Raw genomic sequence first — 15,831 nt, forward strand, 5'->3', positions numbered from 1 at the left:
GCGAAGCAGCTGCAGGACGTGGGGTCCCTGCAAGAGCAGCCCGGCCTCAGAGCAGCCAAGGGCCCCGGAATCCACCTGCCGAGGGCCCGGGGCCCCCTGCGCCCAGCCCCAGCCGGAGCGGGGCGCCAGCCAAGAGGCGGCTGCTGCTGCCGGGCGTGAGGCGGCTGAGGCGCTGGCTGCGTGTGTCACTCTGCTAAGCCCCGCCCCCAGGCTGGGGTCTCCTCAGAAGAGAGGAAGTGAAGCCCCGCCTCCCACCTCCCGGCTCCATCCCGAACTGCCCTCAGCCTGCGCCAGGAAGCCAGCAGCCTTGATCGACAGCTCACGGAGGAAGAACACGGGGAAGCGGGGCGCCGTGCTGGCCAATGGGAGGCGGCGGCCTGTCGGCGGCGGCCAATCAGCGCGGGAGGGCGGGCGGAGGAGGAGGAGGCGGGCGGGAGAAGGGAGTTGCTTCGGGGCGGAGGCTCCGGACTCGCTGGGGCGTCGAGGTGCAGGGCGGACGCGGCGCGGAGGGCAGGACGGAGGGCAGCTGGCCTAAGGCTCCCCGGAGACGGAAAGGTGGGCTCTGAATGCAGACAGGCAGCCTCTGTCTTTCCTCTGCTCGTGTCCTGAGGGGGGAGGTGCTTGTCTTCTCACTTGGGGATGGGATTCATTTCTCCAGCTTTTCTGGTGGCCGCTGCTTCGGGTTGAAATCGGAGGCTGGCTCATGTAATTCTAACCTTGGCCATAGATTTTGCTTAGTTCTTCTAGAATTGCCCCCACCCCTTTCAGGAGCTGCAACAGAACAAACTGAAGAGCTGAGAAATGTTCCCACCCATCTGATTGCCTTAATGCACTTTCCTTAAGGGCACTTTCAGACAGTTCATTGATTTGGGAAACATATATGTTGGAAACTTGAGACTTGCTCTCATCTTCACGAGGATGTTGGATGAAATGTTCACTTTTAAATGTACCGTATGCCTTACTTTTGGGTCCCCTGAAGCCCGCAAATCAGTTCCTATAGTAAGACTGCATACAATATTATAAAACAGAATAACAACTTCAGTTTTAAAAATGAGAACAAGAATGCTGAGAACAATTTTTTTTATTTGGGTACCTGGTGGAAGAGATTAGTCTCTACTAACTTTTCAAAGAGTCTACTTAGTAGAATGAGCTTGGCATAGATTTCTTAGGAATACTATAAAGGCTGCCACTATCCAAAAAGCTTTATTTCAATATAGAAATGCAAGGTTGAGTGTAGTCTCAATATTCTCTCTCTCTATATATGAACTTTGCTATATGCCTTTTGAAGGTTTTTAGGATCAGAGTTGTTCATTAAATATGCTACATTTCCTAGCTCTTGCACTTTAAATTTTCTAGCCTGGAGCTATTTGCTGCAAACTGGCCTAGTGTAGCCTTGAGGCCCTTTTGTGAAGCCAATTTGCTCTCATTAAAATGAAATCTAGTTTCTCAGCATTCTCAAGATCCTGGCCCTTGTTGTTTAAGAGAAGCCTTAGTTGAATAAGTTATACTTGAATAAGTTACCTGTTACAACCTATGTTAGTTTAGCGTGTTCCTGTAATCAGTATCCTGTAATGATAATTGTGTGGTGGTGGACTTTCTGGATAGACTTTCATCCTGTTGTTGTTGTTTAGTTGTTTAGTCGTGTCCGACTCTTCGTGACCCCATGGACCAGAGCAGGCCAGGCACTCCTGTCTTCCACTGCCTCCCGCAGTTTGGTCAGACTCATGTTTGTAGCTTCGAGAACGCTGTCCAACCATCTCATCCTCTGTTGTCCCCTTCTCCTTGTGCCCTCCATCTTTCCCAACATCAGGGTCTTTTCCAGGGAGTCTTCTCTTCTCATGAGGTGGCCAAAGTATTGGAGCCTCAACTTCACGATCTGTCCTTCCAGTGAGCACTCAGGGCTGATTTCCTTCAGAATGGATACGTTTGATCTTCTTGCAGTCCATGGGACTCTCAAGAGTCTCCTCCAGCACCAATTCTTCGGCGGTCAGCCTTCTTTATGGTCCAGCTCTCACTTCCATACATCATTGCTTTCATCCTAACGTAAACTAATTTAGAGAGGTTTGTGGAAGGACAGTTTCCGATATCCTCTTCCTCATGAAGCCACCTGTGTCCCAAATAGTCTGTCCAGAGAATCAGAAGGGGGTTCCAGAACCATGTGAGATGGTGTGCGGGGGAGTGGAGGGGTAGAAAACACTTCTGTGGATTTCTTTAAGTTAACTTGCTTTAGGATCTACGATCTGGCTGATCTCCCTCCAACATGATGTCTTAAACTCCTCCTATTTTATTTCCCCTCCCATGAGGTCTCCCCCACCCAGAGATGATTTTCAGGGGGTGTAGGTGACTTCAGAGGTCAGGAGGGGACAGGAAACTTTTCTTTCTTCACCATCTTTTCGTTCCCTTAGTATTATTCAACAAGCCATATTAATGACTTTGCAATGATGTGTGTTGCAAAAACCCAGTTTTGAACTTTAACCCAACTTTTTAATTTTTACTTATTATGAATTAACTTAGAAATCTTAGAAAACTGCATAACATAGCTGAAGTTTTCAGAGCAGTGAATATGGAGGACTGCAATAAATACCTGTATCTTACCTGATCTTCTTGATAAGATATATATCTTCCAAGAGATACTGTCATACTTTGCAATCTTTCTGGCTTTTCTGCTAATCACAAACACTGGCTTATTAATTCGGACAACACATTAAACCAAAATAAGCAGCCTTCTGTAACAGTTGCTTGACCTAATGTCCAAATGGACAGTGTTTGTTGCTATGGCATCTGCAATACAGGCCTGACCCTTGAGACTATAAAAACGTCTATATCATTATCTAGCTACAGTGTTGTGCTGATCTAAATGAGACAACTTTTAGTCGTAAAGGGAGCTTCCTAGTTAGGAGGAGTTGCCATGAAAGGGGAACGAACTCTTGTCATACAGAAATGTGTATACTTGTGCGTGCAGATTATGTAATATGCCAAATGGTTACTCTTGCAGGCTGTTTCACAAGTGTCAGTTGTTACTGAGTTTAAATTCAGCTGAAGTGCAACATGAACTCCTACCTTCCATTGTTAACATAGTCTTGGTTGGAGGAGAAGGAATTAACTGATAGGCCAGGACAACACTGAATGGTTTGATTCTTTGCTGTTGCATGACTACCCAATTTTACTATACTGTGGAATCAGCGTTCGAAATTAAATGGTTGCCAGCCAGTTTTTTGTGACTCACTCCACCTAGCAAAGGAGATCTTGAGATCTCTGGCTAGAGTTCCCTTTCTGCTTGCTCCCCAGGAAGCTTTTTGATGTGCTAAATGAGCTGTGAAGAAGCAGTTGTGAGGGGACAGACACTTTGTGGTTTGCAAACAAATGGATTGCTTCTCTCTTGCAGAGGTGGGGAGCAGCAGGGGAGATCTAGCTGTTTTGCTGTGACTTGGCAAACTGAAAGAAAATGGTTCACCCCAGGGAGAGCCAGTGTGGTGTCTTGGTTAGAGTGCCTGTAGGACTAGGACTTGGGAGACCCGGGTTCAAATCCCCACTCAGCCATGAAGTTCACTGGGTGTTGCTGTCCTGTGCGTGCCTAAACTTAAGTCCCAATGTGTTCTCTTTATAACCTGTTTTGCTATGGCTGGTCACAATCCTCTAAATACCACAAATTGCAGAAAGAACCAAATATATTCTCTCTCTCAAAAATATGGTAACAGAAAGTGCTGCTGCATTGGGGAGAAAAATGGTGACTAGCCATTCCGTTTTTGTGTCCGTAACTCAGGAGCCATGTGGCAAATAGCTTTCCTATCCCAATTTCTAACACTCTGGAATATGCATGTTGTCCGAATGTGTCATGAAGAAGAAGAGTTTGGATTTGATATCCCGCCTTTCACTCCCCTTCAGGAGTCTCAAAGTGACTAACATTCTCCTTTCCCTTCCTCCCCCACAACAAACACTCTGTGAGGTGAGTGGGGCCGAGAGACTTCAGAGAAGTGTGACTGGCCCAAGGTCACCCAGCAGCTGCATGTGGAGGAGCGGGGAATCGAACCCGGTTCCCCAGATTACGAGATTACCGCTCTTAACCACTATACCACACCGGCTCTCATCTGAATTTAAAAATTATTGTGGCAAGATAAAACTGTGTATGCTTTGAAACTGCTTTAGTAACAAACATTTTTTAAAAATCTGATTCTTGTACAGTGCAGTGAAGACTGCCACATTTCCCTAAAGGCTACTGAGATGTAAGTTAGGGTTCTGTGTCCCGTCACTGTGTCCAAGACCTGTGCTTGCTTGATTTTTTATTTTTTTTTGCTGATAAGTAGCATCTGAGCAAGCCTTCAGTCTATGCATAGTTTGAAACTATGAGGTACAGTAGGACCTTCATGCAAATATATTAATAACCATTTAAGTTTGGTGGTACTTGGCTTTCGATTATGTATTTTAAAGTGAAACTTGTTTTGTGTATTGACAGCATAAACTGGAGTTGCTGTGTGAGTTTAGAGTTGTGGAACTGCCTGCTCCTTGCACTATGTTCAGATTACATATTATAAAAGCATGACTCTTTCTTACTTAGACAAACATTTGCTTTAGAGGCATTTGTTTGATTTCATGTATGTGACCTGTAATTAGTTGTGCTGACTTGGCTTGGCAGGGTAGGGTGGTAGGCTATGCAAGCATTTGAGAAGGTAAGAAATGTTGTTTGCTAAATAGACCTTAAGTTGGGTGTAACTTCAGTCTAGGGGGAAAAACAAGACTTTCCAAGGTCTCTTAGGATGCTTTAGCTGCTTGTGAATTGGGGTTTTTTCCTGCACATGCATATTGAGACACTTTAAGGGAATTCCAGTGTATGTATGGAAGAATGACCAAAGGTAGACAAGTAACAGAGCTCTTGAGTCAGATTCAACCCTGGGTTCTAAGAGATCCCTCCTGATAAAATTCTCAAGATAGAAAAGGTTTCCATTTTTGGATGACTCTGGGTTGTACTTCCCTAGAGGAAAACAAGAAGCGTTGCTGAGAAGCAGGGCAGTAGGTAGAAGGTAGAAATTCAGCCATGAAGCTCACTAGGTTGCTTTAGGCTCGGAGACAATGGCATATCCAATGTACCTTACAATGCGGTACAGTGGTACCTCGGCTTAAGTACTTACCGTATTTTTCGCTCTATAAGACGCACCAGACCACAAGACGCACCTAGTTTTTGGAGGGGGGAAACAAGAGAGAAAAAATTCTGAATCTCAGAAGCCAGAACAGCAAGAGGGATCGCTAGGCAGTGAAATCAGCAATCCATCTTGCTGTTCTGGCTTCTGGGATAGCAGCCTGCATTCACTCCATAAGACGCACACACATTTCCCCTTACTTTTTAGGAAGGAAAAAGTGAGTCCTATAGAGCAAAAAATATGGTAATTCGTTCCGGAGGTCCATACTTAACCTGAAACTGTTCTTAACCTGAAGCACCACTTTAGCTAATGGGGCCTCCTGCTGCCGCCACGCCACTGGAGCATGATTTCTGTTCTCAACCTGAAGCAAAGTTCTTAACCTGAAGCACTATTTCTGGGTTAGCGGAGTCTGTAACCTGAAGTGTATGTAACCTGAAGCGTATGTAACCCGAGGTACCACTGTAGAAGATAAACTGGAATAGCCCTATGTATACCATCTTGAGCTCCGTGAAGCAATGTGAGAATCCAACGGAGACAGATATACGTACAGTGGTACCACGCAAGACGAATGCCTTGGAAGACAAAAAACTCGCAAGATGAAAGAGTTTTTCGTTTTTTGAGTTGCTTCGCAAGACGATTTTCCCTATGGGCTTGCTTCGCAAGACGAAAACGTCTTGCGAGTTTGTTTCCTTTTTCTTAAAACCATTAATACCAGGGTGCATCCGTGCTTCGCAAGACGAAAAATCCGCAAGACGAAGAAACTCGCAGAATGAATTAATTTCGTCTTGCGAGGTACCACTGTAGTTGACATTCTTAATGACAGCACTCTTTAATACTCTAGCTTGGGAAGGCTTTCTTTGGGCCACTTCAATTGTGATTTAGACTGATTTATTGCATCGTCTTCCATATGTAATATGAAAATCACTGCTTTTGATTCCTTTGTCTGAAAATCAGCATATATTTGGGGTAATAGTCTGAGTGAATTCATATTGCCTATGCCTATTGCAAGTTGCCTTAAGGCAAACATTTTATGAAAAAAAGTTTTGGTGTACCCCTCAAAAGAAAAAGCAGACAAAGTCTAATGAATTTTAAAACACTACTAAAGTTTGTACAAAATCTATTATCCCAGTAGTTTATTTGGGGAGTATTAGACAAGGTACAAGTTTGTCATCTGAAATATGTCTAGGGAAATATATTAATCCCTGTGGAAGTACTGTATAGTTTGTAGTTCAACTGGAAATACAGGTTAGTGGTTCGTGAGCCTTGGTAATGACACAAAGTCCATGTCTTTAAAGGTTAATCAACCAAGGAACTTAATTTCATCACTATATCATCACTGTGACAAGTGTTGTATTCCCATAGAAACCACAATAACCAGCATCAAGAGCTACATTTCCTTAGTACTTTCTGTTCTGAGATAGCGCGCTGCATGCTTTTCTTCTGAAAAGACATACAACCTGGTAACATGTCAGGAAAGAATTATGGATTGAAACAGTGGAATGATCCATATGCCTTCTTACTCAAAAGCGGCACAAATTACATTGTGTGTGGTTTAACTGTGGCATTTACCTGATTTACTACCTAGCTTTAATGCTATCAGTTATTTATTTGACTTAGTGGTTATTGCATAGCTAGTATGCAAATTAAGCTTAATTTAAACAATCTAGTTTTTGAAGTACCTGGAGAAAACACGGATGTTACTAGTGGCCAACATAAAAACACATTATACTACGTAAACTTTCTAAAGTGGAAAGTAAGCAGGGAATAAGATGAAGGCAGAAGTATAAAGGTATGGGGTTTTTTGGCATTAATATGACATTTATATTTAATCTGGAAACACAAGTCGTATCTGCAGTGCAGTGTGGTTTGGTTCAATGTTCCAGCCATACCGTTCTATTCCCCATCCTCTGTTTTATTTTTCTCCATCAGCATTCTGTGCTTCGTGCCCAATGAACTGTTTTGGGTTGGTTGTCCCTTAAGGGCAATATCCATGATTTCACATGTGAGTAGATAAGACAGAATTTCCTCTCCCCCAACTCTCAGGGAGGAAAAAAGAAACGGGAAATACTGTTAGGTGAGTGAAAGCTCATTTTATGGGCAGACTGAAACCTTTGCCATTTTTAAATTACATTTATATTTCATCTTTCCTCCAAGGAGCTCAAGGTGGCACACGCAGTTTCTCCCACTCTCACATTTTATCTTCGCAACAACCCTGTGAAGTAGGAACTGCTGAGAGGCAGTAAATGGCCCAAGTCAGCTGCATGGCTGTGTGGGGCTATGGACTCTAGTCTCCCAGAACTCTAACCACTACACCACACGGGCTCTCAGGACATCATGCCGGTTTGTATGCCATCCTTAGTCTTTTATTTTAAAGGTTTTGTGCACTTCTGCAAAACTCGGGGTTTCTCTTAGCATGCTTAAACTTCCCTCTTATGAATGGATGGAGCTTTTTTGACTATATAATCGCCAGCAAGCAGATAATTGAGATCACTATTAGCAGTTCTCAACACATATATTTCTTCTACCACCTAAATGAAAAAATGTGAATTCAAATGGTAATTGATGGGCCACAGTAGAGGAAGTATGAAATGAAATTATTCAGGGATCTGCTCAAAATCTTAAACTTTCTGTAATTTGGAGCAAAGAATGTGGCAATACTTCTGCCGTACTTTACTGCAAATAATTCTGATCCAGTGCCGAGGGCTTTCTGGCGGTTCCCTCATTGTGAGAAGTAAGGTTACAGGGAACCAGGCAGAGGGCCTTCTCGGTAGTGGCACCCGCCCTGTGGAACGCCCTCCCAGCAGATGTCAAGGCAATAAACAACTATTTTACTTTTAAAAGACAACTGAAGGCAGCCCTATTTAGGGAAGTTTTTAATGTCTGATGCTGTATTGTTTTTAATATTCAGTTGGAAGCCGCCCAGAGTGGCTGGGGAAACCCAGCCAGATGGGTGGGGTATAAATAATAATAATAATAATAATAATAATAATAATAATAATAATAATAATAATAATAATAATAATAATATAATAATAATAAGAAGAAGAAGAAGAAGAAGACGTTATAATGGTCGATTCTTCTTGTATTTTCCCGAGAATACAGTTCTTGTTTTAAAATAAAGCCTCTAACGCATCACTCATACTCTGACCCATGAAATAGCAGTAAGATCATGTTACAGGCTGCTTCTAAATAGTTTTGCCCTCAGAATTTCTTCACAAAATAGTGTGGAAAGAATATGTTGGGAAAATTAAGCTCTGCTTCCTGTTAGGCTGCATGCCACATATTCTTATCCCCTTTGGTAGGTTTTAGGGCAGATGAAAAACCTGCTTCCCTTATCTCAGACTTGCAGAACTACCTCATAGAATGAAATAACCAAAGCCCCAAACATTACGATGAATGCCTGTAAGTGCAGAGATTTCTAGCAAAAGAGAGAGATAAAGAAGAATAACTGAACTTGTTGCATGTGAAAGCTAATTGCTATCTGGTGTTCTACTTTGCTGAAGGTGCTGTTCCACTTTAGGCACCTGGTTGTGGATAGGTAATGGTAGTATCAGTTCAGATGCGAGCTCTGCAGACTCTGGTTTAGGGTATCAGCAGAGGAAGTAGTACTGTGAACAGTTTATATTAAAGGGCCGTGTTCTTACATTGAATGCGATCCCACAATATAATTGGGATGCCTTTCTAGCTTAGAGAAGGTATAGACTGTGGAATTCAAAGCAGCACTAATGAGATTTGACCTGTCAGTGCAGCCTTTCGGCTTGCCTGATGGAACGGCCTTCCTTCTATGCATCTGTGTGCTGTTCTGGGTGTTCTCCCAGCTCCCCTCACCATTCTGGGTATCACAGAATCAGAGAATGGTAGAGTTGGAAGGGTCCCGGAGAGTCATCTAGTCCGACCCCTTGTGATGCAGGAATCTCAACTAGAGTTTCGGCAGAGGCCATCCAAACTCTGCTGAAAAACCACCACGGAAGGACAGCCCCATTGTGCTAGCAGGACTTACTGGACTGGCTCCCGTTAGTGTAACTACAGTGGTGCCCCGCAAGACGAATGCCTCGTAAGACGAAAAACTCGCTAGACGAAAGGGCTTTCCGTTTTTCGAGGCGTTTCGCAAGACGAATTTCCCTATGGGCTTGCTTCGCAAGACGAAAACGTCTTGCGAGTCTTGCGAGTTTTTTCCCTCCCCCCCTTTTTCTAAGCCACTAATAGCGCTAAGCTGCTAAGCCGCTAATAGCGCTAATCCGCTAATAGGGGTGCTTCGCAAGACGAAAAAACCGCAAGACGAAGAGACTCGCGGAACGAATTAATTTCGTCTTGCAAGGCACCACTGTACTTAGTTGACTCTGTATCTTTCTGTAGCTAAGCCAACGAACGTGTAATTGAAATAATCACATATTCTTCCCCTACCTACATGGGCCTCCATTTCTCCCCTTCCTCTGTTGCCCTGTTTATACACAGAAATATTTACCAAGAATCCTGAATTGATTGATTATGTAATAAACTAATTCAGACAAAGTACAGGGGGAAATAATTTTTGAAAACTAAGCAGCTCTTCCTGTCAGAGTAAGATGGTTAGGAATGAGCCCTGGGGGTGGTGGTGGTTGAGGGAGACCACTGTAGCCTGAATATTGGGAGCTAGATGGTTGGCAGCTCCTCAGGGTGAGGGGCATTAGGAACCTGTCATACCTGTTCGTAGTAAAGTGCTGTGTACACAGATTGTACAGTATAAAATAAAATAAATAATAAAGGTGCAGTCTTATTAAGGCAGGATCAGTCTATTAGCCAGGATAGATAAGTGGAACCCCTTACATGCAGAAGCTGTGGACATGCAACGGTGGAGGGATGTTGTTCTCTTGTGCTGCTTGAAGCCTTTGCCAAAAGGAGAGATGGCTCTTTCAAGTTGGGGGGAGAGTTGAATTAGGAAAATTCCTAATTGTCAGGGCTGGTCGTTGTCCTCTTCAGATCACCACACAAACGCTTCTTGATCTTTTATAACTTTTTATTGCGTATAACAAACAATCTTGTAAACGGTTCTTATCTTTAACTATTCTTCCTCAGAGTCCCTTCTTTCAGATACCTTCTGGGCTCTGCTTCTCCGTCACCAGCCACCCTGAAAATGGCGAAGGCGCCATTGTTCCTTTCGCTTTCCCGCGCTTTTTCCTACCCTCCTGGCTGCAGCTGGCTTGTATCTCCCCTCCTCCCAATCTGAGCTAGAACTTAGCCCTTGCCTTTCCTGGGAACAGCCGGTCCCTCCCTCTTGTTCTCTTCTGTTAGCTTCACTGCTCTCCTCCCCACCTTGGGGAAAAGATTATACCAAAAATATAAGGCACATTGGCATAAATATTAACATTTAGATTTATTTAGAGCATTGATCAAGTTCTCAGTGTGCATTAGAAGTATACCGTAAATTAATAGAGACCATCTGTAGAATAGCAAGTGGCTAGGCATACAATAAGAAGTTTATAAAGGTCACCAGGACAACATTTCAGAATCCTTTCCACACTGTGCCACACATTTGTTAAGTTGGGGAGAATTTGTTCTTTAAACACTGGTTACTTACACATCAGAAGCGGTTACAAACACACTTCAGTGAATAATTTTTCATTTTAGCTACATTGGGCTACTGGAAATGTCTTTTGAAGTATTTAATATACAACATGTATAGTTTGATCTCTGAAGAAGCCAAACATGTAAAATCAAGTCTCTGTTGATTTATGACATTAGCGTCAGGAAAGAGTTAGGAGTTCCCAGTTTTCCAGAGGGAGAAAGTTTTCCCAAACTTCTGCTGGGTGTGTGTGTGTGTGTGTGTGTGTGTGTGTGTGTGAGAGAGAGAGAGAGAGAGAGAGAGAGAGAGAGAAAATGCAGATATTGGTACAGTGGTACCTCAGGTTACATGCGCTTCAGGTTACAGACTCTGCTAACCCAGAAATATTACCTCGGGTTAAGAACTTTGCTTCAGGATGAGAACAGAAATCGTGCTCCGGCAGCACGGCCGCAGCAGCAAGAGGCCCCATCAGCTAAAGTGGTGCTTCAGGTTAAGAACAGTTTCAGGCATTCATGGCAGATGACCATCCAGCCTCTGCTTCAAAACATACATAAAGATGGATGGATTTATTTTTTTAAGGGCAAAATGTGATAATGGTGATAACCTCTCTGCAGATTGTCTTCCTGGGACTCAGCTATACACCTGGAAATAAAACGTTTTAGGTGTGTTTTAAGTGCAGTATACAATGTGACGCTAGGTGGCGAAAATTCAATGTATTTTTAAAAACGCTCTCTTTTTAAAAAAACATTTTCAGAACTTTTTAAAATATGTGTGTAGTTTACACTCTGGACACTTTAAATTTCAGCCAGCTCTGTGGTAAACTCATCTAAGAGAAAAGGGGGTGCAAAGGGAATTCAGCTCTCTTTTTGATCAGGTTCCTTGCCCACTCAGTCTGATTACAGAGCACTGTCTCACTTGAAAACAAAATTCTGCATCCCCAATGTATTAGTAAAACTGAACATATTGTGGCATTCCAGTTGCTGTATTTTTAAATAAACCACCATAAGGCATTCTTCTGTGATTGTCCTTTGCTTAGCTAGCATGGTATTGCAGTTTTCATTGGGGCTTTAAAACTTCCCTTTTTCGATGCAATTCGGGTTGCTGCTTATGAATATCTGATAGATTAACAGTACTGGATATCCCATGTAAATCTGTCCATTCATTAAGACCATCCCATTCTGTGGAGGGGGGGGGGGGCGGGTTAAGCAGGTGTTTAGGGCTTAGGCGTCTTTGCTGGTACTGTCCCACTAAGTGAATACCTTCCTAAGAAGCACTTCTTTGATGCTGCTGACTCATTTTTCGGGCTCCAAGGTCGTTTTATATTCCTGACCATGTCATGATTGGTTGATTTGTTGATCTCCAACAAATCAGTTTTCATTGATCGGCTTTAGACCTTGTATTCCTTAATTTATGTTTCTGTTCACTTTATTATTTTGTTGGTTGCTTGGATGTTGGCAAGTGAAAAGAAAAGAATAATTTAGCACAATTGTTTCTGAATCTTGGTATTTGGGGGGTGGGCAGAATAGCCTTTTTCTGGAATATAGACTGTATCTGGTGAATATGTATGGGTTCCGTATTATTTAGTAACGGCTTGAAATCCTTCAGGGTGCAGGAAAAAAATGCCTGCATAATGTTAGCATAACCTTGAGCTCCTGCAGACTTTGTTGTTGTTGTTTTTAAGGCGCTATCTTGTGATCTTCATCAAAGTATGTAATTATAAAGAAGGTGACGTAAAGGAAACTCCTTCATTGTTAGTCTTCATGTGTGTGCGCCTGAACAAGAAAAATAGCGTTAATTGGTGCTGTTGATCATAATATATTTTTTAAAGATTAACCATTCTGTGTGGAAATATAGAATTCATTAAAATCTAGGGAATAAGGAGGTATCTCATCACCTTGTCTTATGTTGACTGAAAATTGGATTTATAATTTGTCAGACTAGCTGTTGTTTGTGAGTTGCCTAGGAGGTAGTGGCTGGGAAATGAAATAAAAATTAGGCACAATTCCTTTCCGTATATGTGCACATAATAGTTATAACGTAAGATCTGCTGAGTAATTCTTTGTCCAACCGATTACATTTTTTGTTTCTTAGTTTCAGATATTTTCAATTTCTTGGGAGAGGCAGGTTAGTGCAGAAACTGCAGTATATAAGCAGTAAAAAACAAACAAACAAACAGCCTTTTGGCTGGTGGGGGGAGAGATCTGCAGTCTGAAAGAATGACCTTATCTTATAGCTACAAGGAGTTTAGCTGCCAACAGGAAATGATGAAATGTGCCGTGAGAATTCTGTTTGCAGAACACTGCAGGTATTACAGTTCTGTTAGGAGAAGACAGGCACAGGGTTCACAGATCTACATGATTATGCAAGCATGTGAAATTGGGAGGAATGTGGAATGCTTAAGGTATTTGTAAGAAGATAGATGGTATTGCAAACTTAGCTTAAAATTATTGGCCTAACAGAAACCTCACCTATAGGATAATAGATCAAATGCTAAATATAAATTAGTGTTGGTGTGACCTCAGGCACTTTTGGAGAACCTCTAATAAAGGTCAGGGATTAGTTCTTTGTGGATTTACTTAATTGCAGGTACATTATATTTGTTTTTAATGGGATATAAAGTTAGGCCTTCATGTATTGCCTTTCTCTGGTGTTACCGTTTCATTGCCTGTGTTTCTTTCTTAATTTTGTTAGCCATATCATGTTTGGCATAAGGGGCATTTTTTATACAGCTAAGGTGGCCTAGGCTTTTCCAGAACAGTTCTGTCCCCATCAAAGATAGAACTGCTGTATAATGTCAAGTTACTTAAGGTTTCCTAGTTACTCAAAGCAACATACAGAGTGAGTCACAATTATTTCAATATGTTTTCTTTCCTTCACTTTAGAAATTCAAGTGATATTCTGACTTGCCACTATTAAAAGAAAAACGTAGTAATAGGAATTGAGGAACAAAGAAGTTTTGTAAAGATTTGTAAACTCTTCAAAACTTTAATACGTAGTTATCTAGACCAGCTAAATAGGTGTTTGTTTTTTTGAAATTTATGATGCTGGTATCTTCTGTTGATAGCTTGGTGTTTTTTGTGGATTTGGTTTTGTTAAGCTAGTATGGATTTTTTGGGGGGGAGGGGTGGGGGGGGAGGCATTGAACAAATTTTAATGAAATTAAAAGTTAACATTTGGAAAGGGCTCCTTAAGGTTACCAAAAGTATATATGAGTTTCAGTATTGCATTAAATTGGGAAGCAAGGGATATTGCTGAATAGATGGAAAAGTAGTGTTATTATCCATTACTGTATGTGATTCTGCAAATTGTCTAATATGAAGGTGGAAGATGTTTTGTAGAGGAACATCTGAGATTTTAGTGTCCATTCATGGCTGGTACTGTTTGTTGCTAAATAAAGTATTTGTTTGGCTGAGTTCCCTTTCAATCTATGGACAAGTCAGAATTGTTCAGCTGCAGTGATGTTTTTGGTTGCAAGTAGCATAGCCCCACCAACATTTGTGGCTCACTAGTGAGGTCAAAATGTCATTCTTTATGGCACTTGGGCAGATGTGTAGCTTCCCCTGCAAGCTGCAGGCAAGTTTCTCCCCCTTCCCTGTTATATTTAGCAAGGCAAAGTGTGTGAAGGAGTTTGAGTTTGCCTATCTGGTTCTTCTTCATTAGTTGTTACTTGGGAGAGTGAATAATGTTTAAACCAGGAGAGATGGCGTAGTATCCTTCAGCTGTTGTTGGACTATAACTCCTATCAGTCCCAGGCAGCATGGCCAATTACATTTTTCATTTTCATTTTCATTTTCATTTGTATACCACATTTCCATTTTGCTATACTCAAGGCAGTTTACAAGCTGAAGAAACATCAAAGTATACAGCAATCCAATCCAATACAAATAAGTCATAATAAAATATATCACTTAAAAAAATTCTGAGGGAGGATGAGAGTTTGGTAGGCATTATTTTGTCTGAATGAACACCTTTTTGTTCAGTGAGTGTGCAATCTGCCTATACTGCAACTGTATGCAGGGGCTTTGGAAGTGGAATCATCATCATCATAGCATCAACAATTACTTATAACATCAAACATGAAAAACGTCCTGATACAGGACAGCCTTCGAATGTGTTCGGAAAGTTGTAGAATTGTTTGTCTCTTTGACATCTGATGGGAGGGTGTTCCATAGGGTGGGCACCACTACCAAGAAGGTCCCCTGTTCTAGGGGCTCCCCCAGCCCTCTAGAGCCCCTTGGGGGGGCACACTGGGAGGTATGGGTTGGAGGAGGAAAGGGACAGAGGCTTCCCTTGCACAAGCAGAAGTCTTTGCATGAACAGGACCCCTTCTGTTTCATTTCAGTATATTTCAGCTGGCCATTCCAACACAGAGACTGAAAACAGCCTCTCTCAGCCTAGTTTATCATCCCATGATACCTCAAACAAAAAGTGTTTTTAAAACCCATTTAGAAGACACCAAGGAGGTTGCTGTTCATATTTCCTGCAGAAGGAAGCTCTGTATCAGGGTCAGCAACCTTTTTCAGCCGTGGGCTGGTCCACTGTCCCTTAGACCAGTGTTTCCCAACCTTGGGCCTCCAGCTGTTTTTGAACTACAATTCCCATCATCCCTGACCACTGGTCTTGCTAGCTAGGGATGATGGGAGTTGTAGTCCAAAAACAGCTGGAGGCCCAAGGTTGGGAAACACTGCCTTAGACCATGTGGTGGGCCAGACTATATTTTTTGGGGGGAAATGACCGAATTCCTATAACCCAGAGATGCATTTTAAATAAAGGGACACATTCTACTCATATAAAAACACGCTGATTCCTGGACCGTCCGTGGGCCGGATTGAGAAAGCGATTGGGCTGCATCCGGCCCATGGGCCTTAGGTTGCCTACCCCTGCTCTATATGAAGTGCCCATCAGGAAGGCCCTATCTGTCTCTTGGACTTACCAGGCTAGCTTCCCTTCCTAGTTAGCAAACAAGAAACGCTGATCTTAATGTTCTAATAGGTTCATATGGGGTGTAGGTGGTCCTTTTAAGTGGCTTGACCCCAAACGTTAGTGGCTTTGAAGTTCATTACAAGTGCTTTGAATTGAGTCTGGAAGCAAATAGGTAACCAGTGCAGCTGAACCAGAATGGTGTAACATAGTTTGAACATTTATTCCTCAACA

The 15,831-nt window shown here is 42.4% G+C and overlaps 1 protein-coding gene across 3 annotated transcripts in view; it reads left to right on the forward strand.

The window, feature by feature from the left end:
- Nucleotides 1-401: 401 nt before the first annotated feature.
- The window catches only part of PACSIN2 (protein kinase C and casein kinase substrate in neurons 2), a 53,182-nt gene continuing 37,752 nt past the window's right edge, over nucleotides 402-15,831 (forward strand). Inside the window, exon 1 of one of the 3 annotated variants that reach the window (XM_083738826.1) lies at nucleotides 402-555. The gene's annotated coding sequence lies outside the window, so the exon portion shown is untranslated. The remainder of the gene's footprint in view (nucleotides 556-15,831) is intronic. The other 2 variants (XM_083738824.1, XM_083738825.1) reach the window with 2 other exon arrangements.

The sequence above is a fragment of the Podarcis gaigeae genome, assembly GCF_964106915.1.
Source record: "Podarcis gaigeae genome assembly, chromosome: 5".
Taxonomy (NCBI): Eukaryota; Metazoa; Chordata; class Lepidosauria; order Squamata; family Lacertidae; genus Podarcis; species Podarcis gaigeae.